We start from the raw sequence: 15,850 nt of genomic DNA, 5'->3' as shown, positions 1-15,850 counted from the left end.
ATCAGTACCTTTGACTCACATCATACACTTAGCCTACTGTGCCACTAAAATCCCCTGATTTACACCCCCAACATTGGAAGTCTAAATAAGAATGAACCCCAACATTGTCCAATGTTATCACATTTATACTTTACAAAGTGGTGTAAAGGCGATTAGTCAGGTACTTTGATCAATATTTACAGGCAAATTTGTCCACTTTGGCTAATATCCTGAAAATAGCTGTTTGCTATTGCTTCTTTTTGCTTCTTTTTATGTTTGCTTCTTTTTATGTTTATCCTTACTTTTCTATGATTTTAAGTGGAATATTTATTTTTTTCATTTCATATTTCTTTCACTCTTAATTTATAAACTCAAGGTAGAAAGTTGTGTTTAGTTTAATATTTCCTGAATTTAAACTGAGCTACAACCAGATTTAAAAAGTTATTTTATTTTCCTCCAATCTGAGAAATGTTGATACAATCTCTACATTTGGGGTAAAAAAGACTATAAAGATAAAATATAGATCCTGAGTACATTTTTTACCTGTAGACCATAGGTTTATTTTTTCCCCAGATTTAAAGTGAATATTTACTCATCAAGATTCCCAAACAGTTTATTAAATATCTTTCCTCCACAAATAGAATTAACACCAGGATTTGTCAGGAAATCTAAATGAATTAAATGCATTACATAGGAACTGAACTAAATCCACTGTGTCTGAAATCTGTTCATCATAAAATTTGAGTCTGGTACATAATTCCTTTCTGTCCTCCACTGCTGTACGTCCTTCCTTTAAGACTGGAACTGAGACCATAAATTGACTAATACAACATAGCAGTCATTGTAATCCTCCAAAAGAAAAATAATTTATTTGATGACATACTTATTTGGATGATTACTTACTGGTAATTAGCATTTCTACATTATTTAAAAGGCAATCATTTTAAGTGGCAATACATATTAGGCTAGTAGAAAAAAGTTGAAGCAAAGCCCTCTCTTTTGATCTCACAAAGTCATATCCAATAAGACAAGAGAAGACATATCTGATTTGTCCCAATCAGACTTCATGGAATTATTTTTTAAAGTTTTCTGGTAAAGATGAACTTGGCTTATGATAGAAAGAAAGTTCTTTGAAATCTCTGCTAAACTCATTTTCTTTTGGGAAAAGTAAATTTCAAGGCATGATAGTGCAAGGAGTAAATTTTTCATTTATAGATTAACTATAGAACATTTATAGATTACTTGTGCTTAGTCTCTATTTTCTAATTTATTTTAAAGAACAAAAACTATGTTTATAATTTTACTTTGCCTAAATTTAACTGTACACCCTTGAATCACACCAGAATTAGGCAATTTGATTATCTTAATGGTTGTGTCTTAAAACCTTCACACTGGGACCAAAGGTGAGGATCTGCATATGTGAAGCTCCAACAAGTTCTGTGCACAAGGACCCTCCTCTTGGGAGTCCAGGGATCTAAGAAAGCAATTCTCCCTCAGAACAAGTTTTCAAATATTGTCTCAATAAGTAATTAAGAAAAATGGTGCTAAGTGGAGAGTGCATCTTCTTGAATTAATTATGGGAGGTCTGAGTGTTCCTGGAGCCCTCTTGGGTATATGTCAGTGGTGGCAAATTCCTCAAACGTGAGTATTCCCTAATGTTAGGGGGGTGGGGGTCAATCAAAGTTTCATCCTGCTTCACTTCCAGGATATTTCAGTCTGGCACCAATGGAAGCATAATTGGAAGAGCCCATGGCTTGAGACCAAGGCATACATACTCTACTTTCCATGTGAGAAAGGCTCGAAGTGGTTTCTTGACTGTGTGGGTGAAAATCAGAGTAAGAGGGAGGAGGTTCAGAAGGCTTTGCATCTCCCAGTGTACTTCTACCTCAGCTACAGACTCATGGCATCGGAGGACCAAACATGGGTTCCAAACTTTCAGACGGCATCTGTTTGCTTACCATTGCCTGCTGCAATCTTCTTTCTTCTTCTTTTCTTTTGTTTGTTTTTCATCTGAGTGATTTGTCTTCTTAATTTGTTCACTTCTGCCTGACAAGATTCAACAACTCACTCACTCTTTTCCACAGCTGCACACACTGCCTGCGTGAAGGGCGATATAAACCTGTGAATAGCCCTGATGTCTTTCATTACTCCGTCCTTGTTAAAAAAAAAAAATAAAGTCATTGCCATGCTCTTTAATAACTGGCATAACTCTTAATATTTGTCACTGAAGGCACTTTGTACTCATGCTGGCTAATCTTGCCTACGTTGGGAATAGCGAAGGATTTCCTTTGATTCCATCTTCAATTTAGTCTCAAGAGAACCTTTACTAAAGCATGAGTGGAGTTGTTGGCTGTGGAGATGAAACTGCAGAGAAGGAAAAGGAGGTCAAGCTTGGGGAGAACGCTGGTGAGCTGCTTGTGGAAAACCTTCTCTCTGCGTGTTTCTGCTGTGTGTTTTGCCAGAATCTGTACCCACCAATAACTTTCTCTGATCTTTAAAAATACCATGCAAACTGTCTTTACTAACTTTGCTTGCCTAGTTATAAAAACTAAAAAGTTTTGAAGAAGGCTAATGGTTTCAATTACTTGCAAAAATTCTGCGTTGTTGATTTGTGAGTGACCAATGCTAAAGGTTTCACCCTGTCTTACCTGTTCCAGCAAAACTCCTTCCTCAAATTGGTCACTTAAAAATAGCAGTCCCCAAGTATAATCATGCTTAGGCTGGTGCTTCCATGAAGGGGGTCAATCTGGTTCTGGCAAGGAAGGGCAAGGGGAAGCAAGTGAGATTCTGCCTGGCATACATCTGTGCTTAGGACCCCCAATTTATGGTGAAGGCGGACCTCAGAGAAGCGCTAACCCGGGGAACTGGGTGTGGGCCTTGGAGAACTCCCCATAGGTTTTAACATGTAGAGTCTAAAAAACGTATTCTATATTTTTAATATATTTTATCAATTCAATATAAGATCCTTCAGATTTTTATAGAGATTTTAAAGCATTAAAATTTATTGTTCTAATTGTTATTTAGATGTCATCTTCTATAATCCTATTTTATGCTCTTATTTTACTGTTTCCTTTTTTTTTTAACATCTTTATTGGAGTATAATTGCTTTATAATGGTGTGTTAGTTTCTGCTTAATAACAAAGTGAATCAGTTATACATATACATATGTCCCCATATCTCTTCCCTCTTGCATTTCCCTCCTTCCTACCCTCCCTATCCCACCCCTCTAGGTGGTCACAAAGCACCAAGCTGATCTCCCTGTGCTATGTGGCTGCTTCCCACTAGCTATCTATTTTACGTTTGTTAGTGTATATATGTCCATGCCACTCTTTTTGTCCCAGCTTACCCTTCCCCCTCCCCGTATGCTCAAGTCCATTCTCTAGTAGGTCTGTGTCTCTATTCCCGTCTTGCCCCTAGTTTCTTCATGACCATTCTTTTCTAGATTCCATATATATGTGTTAGCATATGGTATTTATTTTTCTTTTCCTGACTTACTTCACTCTGTATGACAGTCGCTAGGTCCATCCACCTCACTACAAATAACTCAGTTTCGTTTCTTTTTATGGCTGAGTAATATTCCATTGTATATATGTGCCACATCCTCTTTATCCATTCATCTGTTGATGGACACTTAGGTTGCTTCCATGTCCTGGCTATTGTAAATAGAGTGGCAATGAACATTTTGGTACATGACTCTTTTTGAATTATGGTTTTCTCAGAGTATATGCCCAGTAGTGGGACTGTGGGTTTGTATGGTAGTTCTATTTTTAGTTTTTTAAGGAACCTCCATACTATTCTCCTTAGTGGCCATACATTCCCACCAACAGTGCAAGAGAGTTCCCTTTTCTCCGGACCCTCTCCAGCATTCATTGTTTGTAGATTTTTTGATGATGGCCATTCTGACCAGTGTGAGATGATATCTCATTGTAGTTTTGATTTGCATTTCTCTAATGATTAATGATGTTGAGCATTCTTTCATGTGTTTGTTGGCAATCTGTATATCTTCTTTGGAGAAATGTCTATTTAGGTCTTCTGCCCATTTTGGATTGGGTTGTTTGTTTTTTTGATATTGAGCTGCATGAGCTGCTTGTAAATTTTGGAGATTAATCCTTTGTCAGTTGTTTCATTTGCAAATATTTTCTCCCATTCTGAGGGTTGTCTTTTGGTCTTGTTTATGGTTTCCTTTGCTGTGCAAAAGCTTTTAAGTTTCATTAGGTCCCAATTGTTTATTTTTGTTTTTATTTCCATTTCTCTAAGAGGTGGGTCAAAAAGGATCTTGCTGTGATTTATGCCATAGAGTGTTCTGCCTGTGTTTTCCTCTAAGGGTTTGATAATGTCAGGCCTTACATTTAGGTCTTTAATTCGTTTTGAGTTTACTTTTGTGTATGGTGTTAGGGAGTGTTCTAATTTCATTCTTTTACATGTAGCTGTCCAGTTTTCCCAGCACCACTTATTGAAGAGGCTGTCTTTCCTCCACTGTATATTCTGGCCTCCTTTATCAAAGATAAGGTGACCATATGTGCGTGGGTTTACCTCTGGGCTTTCTATCCTGATCCATTGATCTATATTTCTGTTTTTGTGCCAGTACCATACTCTCTTGATTACTGTTGCTTTGTAGTGTAGTCTGAAGTCAGGGAGCTTGATTTCTCCACCTCCGTTTTTCTTTCTCAAGATTGCTTTGTCTATTCGGGGTCTTTTGTGTTTCCATACAAATTGTGAAATTTTTTGTTCTAGTTCTGTGAAAAATGCCAGTGGTAGTTTGATAGGGATTGCATTGGATCTGTAGATTGCTTTGGGTAGTATAGTCGTTTTCACAATGTTGATTCTTCCAATCCAAGAACATGGTATATCTCTCCATCTGTTTGTATCATCTTTAATTTTGTTCATCAGTGTCTTATAGTTTTCTGCATACAGGTCTTTTGTCTCCTTAGGTAGGTTTATTCCTAGGTATTTTATTATTTTTGTTGCAATGGTCAATGGGAGTGTTTTCTTAATTTCACTTTCAGATTTTTTATCATTAGTGTATAGGAATGCAAGAGATTTCTGTGCATTAATTTTGTATCCTGCTACTTTACCAAATTCATTGATTAGCTATAGTAGTTTTCTGGTGGCATCTTTAGGATTCTCTATGTATAGTATCATGTCATCTGCAAACAGTGACAGCTTTACTTCTTCTTTTCCGATTTGGATTCCTTTTATTTCTTTTTCTTCTCTAATTGCTGTGGCTAACACTTCCAAAACTATGTTGAATAATACTGGTGAGAGTGGGCAACCTTGTCTTGTTCCTCATATTGGTTGAAATGGTTTCAGTATTTCACCATGGAGGACGATGTTGGCTGTGGGTTTGTCATATATGGCCTTTATTATGTTGAGGTAAGTTCCCTCTATGCCCACTATCTGGAGAGTTTTTATCATAAATGGGTGTTGAATTTTGTTGAAAAATTTTTCTGCATCTGTTGAGATTATCATATGGTTTTTATCCTTCTATTTGTTAATATGGTGTATCACATTGATTTATTTGTGTATATTGAAGAATCCTTGCATCCTGGGATAAACCCTACTTGATCATGGTGTACGATCCTTTTAATGTGCTGTTGGATTCTGTTTGCTAGTATTTTGTTGAGAATTTTCGCATCTATGTTCATTAGTAATATTGGTCTGTAGTTTTCTTTTTTTGTGACATCTTTGTCTGGTTTTGGTACCAGGGTGATGGTGGCCTCATAGAATGAGTTTGGGAGTGTCCCTCCCTCTGCTATATTTTGGAAGAGTTTGAGAAGGATAGGTGTTAGCTCTTCTCTAAAGGTTTGATAGAATTCACCTGTGAAGCCATCTGGTCCTGGGCTTTTGTTTGTTAGAAGATATTTAATCACAGTTTCAATTTCATTACTTGTGATTGGTCTGTTCATATTTTCTGTTTCTTCCTGGTTCAGTCTCGGAAGGTTATACCTTTCTAAGAATTTGTCCATTTCTTCCAGGTTGTCCAATTTATTGGCACAGAGTTGCTTGTAGTAGTCTCTTAGGGTGCTTTGTATTTCTGTGGTGTCTGTTGTAACTTCTCCTTTTTCATTTCTAATTTTATTGATTGGAGTCTTCTCCCTTTTTTTCTTGATGAGTCTGGCTAATGGTTTATCAATTTTGTTTATCTTCTCAAAGAACCAGCTTTTAGTTTTATTGATCTTTGCTATTGTGTTCTTTGTTTCTATTTCATTTATTTCTGCTCTGATCTTTATGATTTCTTTCCTTCTGCTAACTTTGGGTTTTGTTTGTTTGTCTTTCTCTAGTTCCTTTAGGTGTAAGGTTAGATTGTTTACTTGAGATTTTTCTTGTTTCTTGAGGTTGGCTTGTATAGCTATAAACTTCCCTCTTAGAACTGCTTTTGCTGCATCCCATAGGTTTTGGATCGTCGTGTTTTCATTGTCATTTGTTTCTAAGTATTTTTTGATTTCCTCCTTGATTTCTTCAGTGATCTCCTGGTTATTTAGTAACGTATGGTTTAGCCTCCATGTGTTTGTGTCTTTTATGTTTTTCCCCCGTAATTGATTTCTAATCTCATAGTGTTGTGGTCAGAAAAGATGCTTGATATGATTTCAATTTTCTTAAATTTACTGAGGCTTGATTTGTGACCCAAGATGTGATCTATCCTGGAGAATGTTCTGTGTGCACTTGAGAAGAAAGTGTAATCTGCTGTTTTTGGATGGAATGTCTTATAAATATCAATTAAATCTATCTGGTCTATTGTGTCATTTAAAGCTTCTGTTTCCTTATTTATTTTCATTTTTGATGATCTGTCCATTGGTGTAAGTGAGGTGTTAATGTCCCCCACTATTATTGTGTTACTGTCAATTTCCTCTTTTATAGCTGTTAGCAGTTGCCTTATATATTGAGGTGCTCCTATGTTGGGTGCATATATATTTATAATTTTATATCTTCTTCTTGGATTGATCCCTTGATCATTATGTAGTGTAGTTCTTTGTCTCTTGTAGCATTCTTTACTTTAAAGTCTACTTTATCTGATATGAGTGTTGCTACTCCAGCTTTCTTTTGATTTCCATTTGCATGGAATATCTTTTTCCAGCCCCTCAGTTTCAGTCTGTATGTGTCTCTAGGTCTGAAGTGGGTCTCTTGTAGACAGTATATATATGGGTCTTGTTTTTGTATCCATTCAGCAAGCCTGTGTCTTTTGGTTGGAGCATTTAATCCATTCACATTTAAGGTAATTATCAATATGTATGTTCCTATGACCATTTTCTTAATTGTTTCGGGTTTGTTTTTGTAGGTCCTTTTCTTCTCTTATGTTTCCCACTTAGAGAAGTTCCTTTCACATTTGTTGTAGAGCTGGTTTGGGGGTGCTGAATTCTCTTAGCTTTTGCTTGTCTGTAAAGCTTTTGATTTCTCCGTCGAATCTGAATGAGATCCTTGCCGGGTAGAGTAGTCTTGGTTGTAGGTTCTTCCCTTTCATCACTTTAAGTATATCATGGCAGTCCCTTCTGGCTTGTAGAGTTTCTGCTGAGAAATCAGCTGTTAACCTTATGGGAGTTCCCTTGTATGCTATTTGTCATTTTTCCCTTGCTGCTTTCAATAATTTTTCTTTGTCTTTAATTTTTGCCAATTTGATTACAATGTGTCTTGCCATGTTTCTCCTTGGATTTATCCTGTATGGGACTCTCTGTACTTCCTGGACTTGATTAACTATTTCCTTTCCCATATTAGGGAAGTTTTCAACTATAATCTCTTCAAATGTTTTCTCAGTCCTTTTCTTTTTCTCTTCTTCTTCTGGGACCCCTATAATTCGAATGTTGGTGCATTTAATGTTGTCCCAGAGGTCTCTGAGACTGTCCTAAATTCTTTTCATTGTTTTTTCTTTATTCTGTTCTGCAGTAGTTATTTCCACTGTTTTATCTTCCAGGTCACTTATCCGTTCTTCTGCCTCAGTTATTCTGCTATTGATTCCTTCTAGAGAAGTTTTAATTTCATTTATTTTGTTGTTCATCACTGTTTGTATGCCCTTTAGTTCTTCTAGGTCCTTGTTAAATGCTTCTTGTATTTTCTCCATTGTATTTCCAAGATTTTGGATAATCTTTACTGTCATTATTCTGAATCCTTTTCCGGTAGACTGCCTATTTCTTCTTCATTTGTTAGGTCTGGTGGGTTTTTGCCTTGCTCCTTCATCTGCTGTGTGTTTCTCTGTCTTCTCATTTTGCTTAACTTACTGTGTTTGGGGTCTCCTTTTCACAAGCTGCAGGTTCATAGTTCCTGCTGTTTTTGGTGTCTGTCCCAGTGGCTAAGGTTTGTTCAGTGGGTTGTGTAGGCTTCCTGGTGGAGGGGACTAATGCCTGTGTTCTGGTGGATGAGGCTGGATCTTGTCTTTCTGGTGGGCAGGTTCACGTCTGGTGGTGTGTTTTGGGGTGTCTGTGGCCTTATTATGATTCTAGGCAGCCTCTCTGCTAATGGATGGACTTGTGTTTATGTCTTGCTTGTTGGATGGCATAGGGTATGCAGCACTGTAGCTTGCTGGTCTTTGAGTGGAGCTGGGTCTTGGCGTTGAGATGGAGATCTCTGGATGATTTTCACCGTTTGATGTTACGTGGAGCTGGGAGGTCTTTTGTGGACCAGTGTCCTGAACTTGGCTCTCCCACCTCAGAGGCACAGCCCTGACGCCTGGCTGGAGCACCAAGAGCCTGTCCTCCACACAGCTCAGAACAAAAGGCAGAAAAAAGAAAGAAAGAAAGAAAGAAAGAAAGAAGAAGATAAAATAAAATAAAGTAAAATAAAATAGTTATTAAAATACAAAATAAAAATAATTGTTAAAAAAATGTTTTAAAAAGTAATTAAAAAAAAAAGAAAGAAAGAAGAGAGCAACCAAACCAAAAAACAAATCCACCAATGATAACAAGTGCTAAAAACTATACAAAAAGAAAAAGAAAAACGGACAGAACCCTAGGACAAGTGGTAAAAGCAAAACTATACAGACAAAATCACACACAGAAGCATACACATACACACTCACAAAAAGAGAAAAAGGGAAAAATATATATATATCGTTGCTTCCAAAGTCCGCCTCCTCAATTTGGGATGATTCGTTGTTTATTCAGGTATTCAACAGATGCAGGTACATCAGGTTGTTTGTGGAGCTTTAATCCGCTGCTTCTGAGGCTGCTGGGAGAGATTTCCCTTTCTCTTCTTTGTTCACACAGCTCCCGGGGTTCAGCTTTGGATTTGGCCCCGCCTCTGCATGTAGGTCGCCTCAGGACCTCTGTTCTTCCCTCAGACAGGACGGGGTTAAAGGAGCAGCTGATTCGGGGGCTCTGGCTCACTCAGGCTGGGGGGGGGGGCTACGGATGCGGGGAGAGTCTGTGGCAGCAGAGGCCAGCGTGACATTGCAACAACCTGAGGCGCACTGTGCATTTTCCCGGGGAAGTTGTCCCTGGATCATGGGACCCTGGCAGTGGCGGGCTGCACAGGCTCCCGGGAGGGGAGGTGTGGAGAGTGACCTGTGCTTGCACACAGGCTTCTTGGTGGCGGCAGCAGCAGCCTTAGCATCTCATGCCCGTCTCTGGGGTCCGCGCTGATAGCCGCGGCTTGCGGCCATCTCTGGAGCTCCTTTAAGTGGCGCTCTTAATCCCCTCTCCTCATGCACCAGGAAACAAAGAGGCAAGAAAAAGTTTCTTCCCTCTTCGGCAGCTCCAGACTTTTTCCCGGACTCCCTCCCAGCTAGCTGTGGTGCACTAGCCCCATTCAGGCTGTGTTCATGCAGTGAACCCCAGTCCTCTCCCTGGGATCCGACCGAAGCCCGAGCCTCAGCTCCCAGGCCCCAACCGTCCCAGCGGGTGAGCAGACAAGCCTCTTGGGCTGGTGAGTGCTGGTCGGCACCGATCCTCTGTGCGGGAATCTCTTCGCTTTTCCCTCTGCACCCCTGTTGCTGCGCTCTCCTCCGTGGCTCCGAAGCTTCCCCCCCTCTGCCACCCGCAGTCTCTGCCCACGAAGGGCCTTCCTAGTGTGTGGAAAACTTTCCTCCTTCACGGCTCCCTCCCACTGGTGCAGGTCCCATCCCTATTCTTTTGTCTCTGTTTTTTCTTTTGCCCTACCCAGGTACTTGGGGAGTTTCTTGCCTTTTGGGAGGTCTGAGGTCTTCTGCCAGCGTTCAGTAGGTGTTCTGTAGCCATTGTTCCACACGTAGATGTATTTCTGATGTATTTGTGGTGAGGAAGGTGATCTCCATGTCTTACTTTTCCGCCGTCTTGAAGCTCCTCTACTGTTTCCTTCTTAATTGCATAATTACTCATTTTGTAATGTACTACAAGTTTTGAAATATTAGGGTAGTCTTTTTCCATATTGCCTTTGAAGAAAGAACAGTTGAACACTTTTATAGCTTCTCTCTTACCTTCTGACTCTTCCCATATATCTGTATTTTATCTTGAAGATAGAGTCCATTAATTGTCACCATTTTTTTTTCTTTTGTATCCTACTTTTCTCCAGCAGTTATACCAGTTAAGATTTTTCAGTACTAGCTCTCCTTCAATTTTGGTGTTCTGTATTCTAATTTATTTTATTAGTCTTTCCCCTGTCTTAATGATGTTGTTTAATTAAACCTAATTGTTTCTTTTCAAAAACAACAGCCACATTTAGTGGATATTCCATTATTGGTACAAAATTGTACCTATACTTTGAGAAATCAATTATTTAACTCTTCGTGTTCATCAGTGATCCCATGAGTCTTTTTGAATGTCTGGGGATATATTAAGATATAACCTGCACAATATGTATTTATATAAGACTAAAGGATGATCAATTTAGATAAAATAGGAAGATGTAGTAAGTGAACAACATGCTAGAAAATGCAAAAAGAAAAAAGACATTGTTGTTGAGCTCAAAGTGTGGAATTCCATGTTTAAGATGTTATATTACATCTGCCAGTGTTTTATTCAGGAAAAGATATTTAAATAAATTATTGGGTTGGCCAAAAATTTCGTTTGGGTTTCCCGTAAGATCTTATGAAAAACGCCCGAACGAACTTTTTGGCCAACCCAATATTTAATCAGTATTTGTTTGATATGTTATTTCATTGAGTTTTGGCATTGAAAATTAAAGTTAAAATTGTTAATGTCTTTCAGTAGTAGTTTATATTTGTACATTTTACTTGGAACATAGTAGGCCTTTTTAATTTCTCTTAGTTCTCAATCTTGAGAATTTATTTACTTTAGTTCTAGATTTTTAATTTTATTTTATTATGTCCTTGCTTATTTAGTCATCCCTCTTTGTTCTGTGCTCTTTTCAGGAGGCTCCTATTACTTACATAGTATATTTTCATTCTCCTTCTCCTCTTGGAATAAAATTGCTCCAATCTGTCTTCTATTTCACTTATCTGATTTTCTTCAAGGACAATTCAACTACACTATATTAAATGTTTTCAATACTGATTTTACTTTTTACACTTTACAAATTATTTCAGTCTTTCTGGGTTCATTGTTAAGATCCAGTTTCAGTTTACTAACCATTAGTATGAGTTATTTTTATAAAATTTCTAGGAATTCATGTGAAAGTTCCTCTTTAGGAATTCATATTACCTTTAAATTTTGTGATTTCTCCTTTTTCTTTGATGTTACAGAATATTTGGTTTGCTTATTTGTTTTAAACTGAGAACGGATTTTTTTAAATTAATAGTCTCTATTAATTTGCTTCCTTACTTCTGGGAAATAGAACTTGAAACAGACTTAAGAGTCCTAATGTTTGGAATTGGAAAGTGGACCAGCTTAAGAAGTTCCCTTTACTTGCCTTCAAAACTCAAATATTTTCAGAAACACATTCCTGTATTTAAAACAAAATAGAATGCAATTCTTGATTTCATGTTGGCAATTTAATATCCCAAGAGAAGGATAAGTGAATGAACAGAAATGTATGTATATAAATGTTTACTGAAAGCTATATGTTAGAATATAGATAGCAGCACTCTTTCTAATAGCCCCAAACTAGTAAACCAAACAAGTGAGCTAAAGTAGAATGAATAGATAAATTGTAGTATATCCACAAAATGGGATACTAAACAGCAGTATTAATGAATAAACTACTAACAATGCCAGTACTTACACACCTAATATTGAGCAAAAGAATCCAGACACAAAAAACTAAAACTCATCTATGGTGATGAGAGGTGGGCTGGTGTTACCTTTGGTGAGGAGAGTTGTGATTGGGAGGGAGCAGAGGCCCCCACTTGGGAACTTGGTAATGTTTTTGTTTATTGCTCTGGAAAGGGGTTACATGAACATGTTCATTTTGTGAAAATTTATTGAGAAACATATACATGATCTGTGCACTTCTTTGTGTGTTTGTAATTCTCAATAGTTTATCTTAAAAATGCATGGGATGTAGGGGTAGCCACACTGCATCTGTATCTGCCACACATCTGTAACTAATCATCTTCAGTATCTGTAATGAATATGTTGTCTAATGATAACATATATCATATGCCATTAAACAAGAATAAGCGTTATGCCATAAATGAATGAAGAGAGGGTGAAATAATTCTGATGAGGAATCAGAAATGGCTTCATAAAGGAATTCTCAGGGTAGAGGATTGATCTGAGTGTACAGAGAGACAAAATGAAAGGAAATCAGTTAAGAAGCTATTGCAATACTCTAGGATTGCATCTTAGTATTTAAGGGCTGAGCATTGTGACTTGGGCAGTTAGGTGACTTCTAAGTATTTGTTAAACATGAACAACATTGGACTGAATGCTATCTTTGACAATAAACTGAATTACCACATGGGGGGAAAAAAAGCACAAGCTTTTCTCATCATTTATACTAATTATATTTTGGGGAAATTCTGGACATGAGCATAGGTTTTTGGGATTTTGATTCTCATTAAACAAAGATACATTGAACCAAATTTTGTTTATATAGTCATTAGTGTGTTGGAAATATGGAAACTAATAAACATCACAAAAGTGACAGAATAATTGCAAATTACATGTTGCGAAGATTTCCAATTCACTGAACTCCTTATTGATTTATCTTTGCACTTATTCTTTTTTTGATTTAAAAAGTACATAACAATATTTTAGAAATGCAGATGTAAGAAAATATAAGAAGAAGAAAAAATTATATGTACCCAACTCTAAGGTGACCTCCCTACCATGGATTAAATCTATCCACACATCCACTGAGACAGCACTTAACTATAGAGGGTCTAATTTCACTTTCAGCAGCATTATTCAAAGAACGAACAGAAAAACTTAGCAAGTCCACTAAATGTGGACTTCATCAATCAGCTAGCAAACACAACCAAGTCTAAAACAAGTCAATGATTATTTCTATTGGGTCAGAAAGCAGAAAATGAAATATAAAGCAGCTCTGGATTTCTCCAAGAATAGCAAGTTGTCTGAGGTCAACAAAACTTTCTGCAAGTGTTCCTTTTCCCTGCAAAAGATATTATCAGTATCACAATTGTAGACAACCCTGTCATTTTAAAGGAATTTGGAAAATGATGTCACTTACAGCACTAAACTGTGAAATATAAATGAGGGAGGAAGCAGATGTATTAGAATCAAAAGAAGAAAAAATCTTTTAAAAAAAAGCTTCAAATTAATTCTTACCTCATGTAGAGGTGACAAATAAGAAACCATAGAAGGGAGATAGAGAAGGAGACCAGTGGGGCGAGACTGAATGCAGAGAGACAGGACCAGCGTCAGAAAGCCACGCCCCCCGCCCCCCGCCCCCGCCCTCCCGCCATTCTTACTCTCTCCTCATACTTCCTGGTTTGGTGCTTTATGCAAATATGCACCTGCTTGGAGATCTCCTGGAAGACAAATGGTGAGGAAAAACCTCTGTTCACTTGCCCACAGTGGGCAACCTGGTTAGATAAACTTATTTTACTTCAGTCTTCAATTGCAAGTAAACAAAATCAAATGAGGAGTATATGAAAAAATAAGATGTATAAATGTAGGAAGGAAAGATCACTACATGCATATTTAGTAAAAAATTTCTAAAGTCTCATCATATGTGCAGACTATAACAAAATTGATCATTTCTAGATATTTCAAGTCAAATCTGTACCAAATCACTGGCATTCCATGAACCAGAACAGACCTCTGATTTGGTGGCATTAATCATCCAACTAGGTCATGCAGAGCAGCTTAAAGACCACGAAGCTTCATTTTGTAGCTCACAGTATAATTCCCACTGTAGCCTTCCTACCCATACAAAGCAGAGACTTCAGAGCAGAAAGCCTTCAGGTCAATAAGGTAGTATTTTTTTTCTTTTTTTCTTTTTGATTGGTTCATTCTTAGGTTCCTGTACTCAGCTGGATTTAAAAAAAAAAGCCTCATGAGGAAAGACAGAGAAATGCCCAAATGCTCAGATTTTTTGTTTTGTTTTGTTTTGGGTTAGGGAATATATCTTGTCTCCACTCTCAGTACCCAGAAAAGGCAAAGGACGTCCTCAGTATATATGCTATGGAAGGAAATGCCTTATTCTACGCACTTGGTATGGGACCTTAGGCCAGTCGTTCCCCCTCCTCTCAACTTTAGTGCATCCCTGGTAAAGTGTGGTTGGTAGTAATACCTCTTCCTGGGATTGTTTCAAAAACATAATTAGATAATGCCTGTGAAAGCACATTGTGAATTGTAAAGTGCTCTGCAAATATAAGGGATAAAAGATTGGAAAGTGCCTCTGGGTGGCTCCTTCTCAAATATGCCCAGATATTAACATTTTAGTGGTGAAAAAATAGTGCTAATATTTCTCATTGGCACTTTTCTACAGCAGAAGTAAGTAATCTAAGTAGAGGAATATATTTTTCCTTAAGACTCAATAAAGCTATTTTCATTTCAATTGGGAAACGGTGGCACATAAATATTTTTATTTTCCCTGAATTGACCTTGTGGAGAAAAAAAATTAAAATGTTATTCACCACTTGTCTAATGGAAAAATCTGAAAGTCAGAGGAACCGTGTTCTCATCTTGCCATCAAGACTTTGTGTGTGACCTTGGACAAGTTACTGTTCTTCCCATCAATCAGTTCTGTCCAACAAATATTTATACAGCCCGAATGTATGCCAAGTTCTGTGCTAAGCTCGGCCTGAAGAACAAAGAAAAGAGCAAAAGGCATAGTCCTTGACATCTAAGAACTTTACAATTTAATAATTTTTTTCACCTTCCAAACAGAAGGGGTACCCATCTCTCAGGTTTGTTATGAGAATAAAATACAGGATGGGAGAGTGTTTGGCAGAATTGGAATGTGTTACATATGCAAAGTGGTATTATTACTAGACATAAAACCATCAGAAGCACGTAAATGGTTAAATAATACTTAACAGAGAGAAGTGGAGAAGGGATTGATGTTTATAGAACTTCTGCTCCATACAGAGAGATCTACATATATTATTTCATCCACACAACAAACTGGTTAGACGGATATTAATCGCTACTTTTGACCAGTGGGGAAATTGAGAATCTTATCAATTAAAACAACTTAGCTAACAAATCAGAGCCCCTATGCAAACCAAGGTCAGTCTGACTGCAAAGACTACAGAAACAGTTGATGGAGATTGCGCATTGCTTCAGAAATCCACACATATTTTCACAGGGAAAGGGGTCACCAAAACTTAACAAGCAGCAATAATCAGCTGTAGAAATAGCTAAGAACATATTTTTTCAACTTATTTTTTTTATAACAAAGGCATTTGAAGGAAAGGACAAATTGAACTAATTTAACTAACTTAATTAATATGTCAACATAAAGGAATCAAAAACCGGTATCACTGTTTTCTTAACCCCCGAACACAACTCATGCCTAGTATAATTTTTGTTTAAAAGCAAAACTAATGTTGTTTTGTGGGTCCTTAGGTAGTTAGAATGGAAGGAAAAACTGCACATTT

General features: G+C 37.4%; 1 pseudogene; it reads right to left on the bottom strand.

The window, feature by feature from the left end:
* Nucleotides 1-1,549: 1,549 nt before the first annotated feature.
* On the bottom strand, nt 1,550-10,310 carry LOC133087116 (BRISC complex subunit Abraxas 2-like; annotated as a pseudogene).
* Nucleotides 10,311-15,850: the final 5,540 nt, after the last annotated feature.

Source organism: Eubalaena glacialis, chromosome 3, assembly GCF_028564815.1.
Source record: "Eubalaena glacialis isolate mEubGla1 chromosome 3, mEubGla1.1.hap2.+ XY, whole genome shotgun sequence".
NCBI classification, from domain to species: Eukaryota; Metazoa; Chordata; class Mammalia; order Artiodactyla; family Balaenidae; genus Eubalaena; species Eubalaena glacialis.
This window is presented reverse-complemented; position numbering and strand designations above follow the sequence as displayed.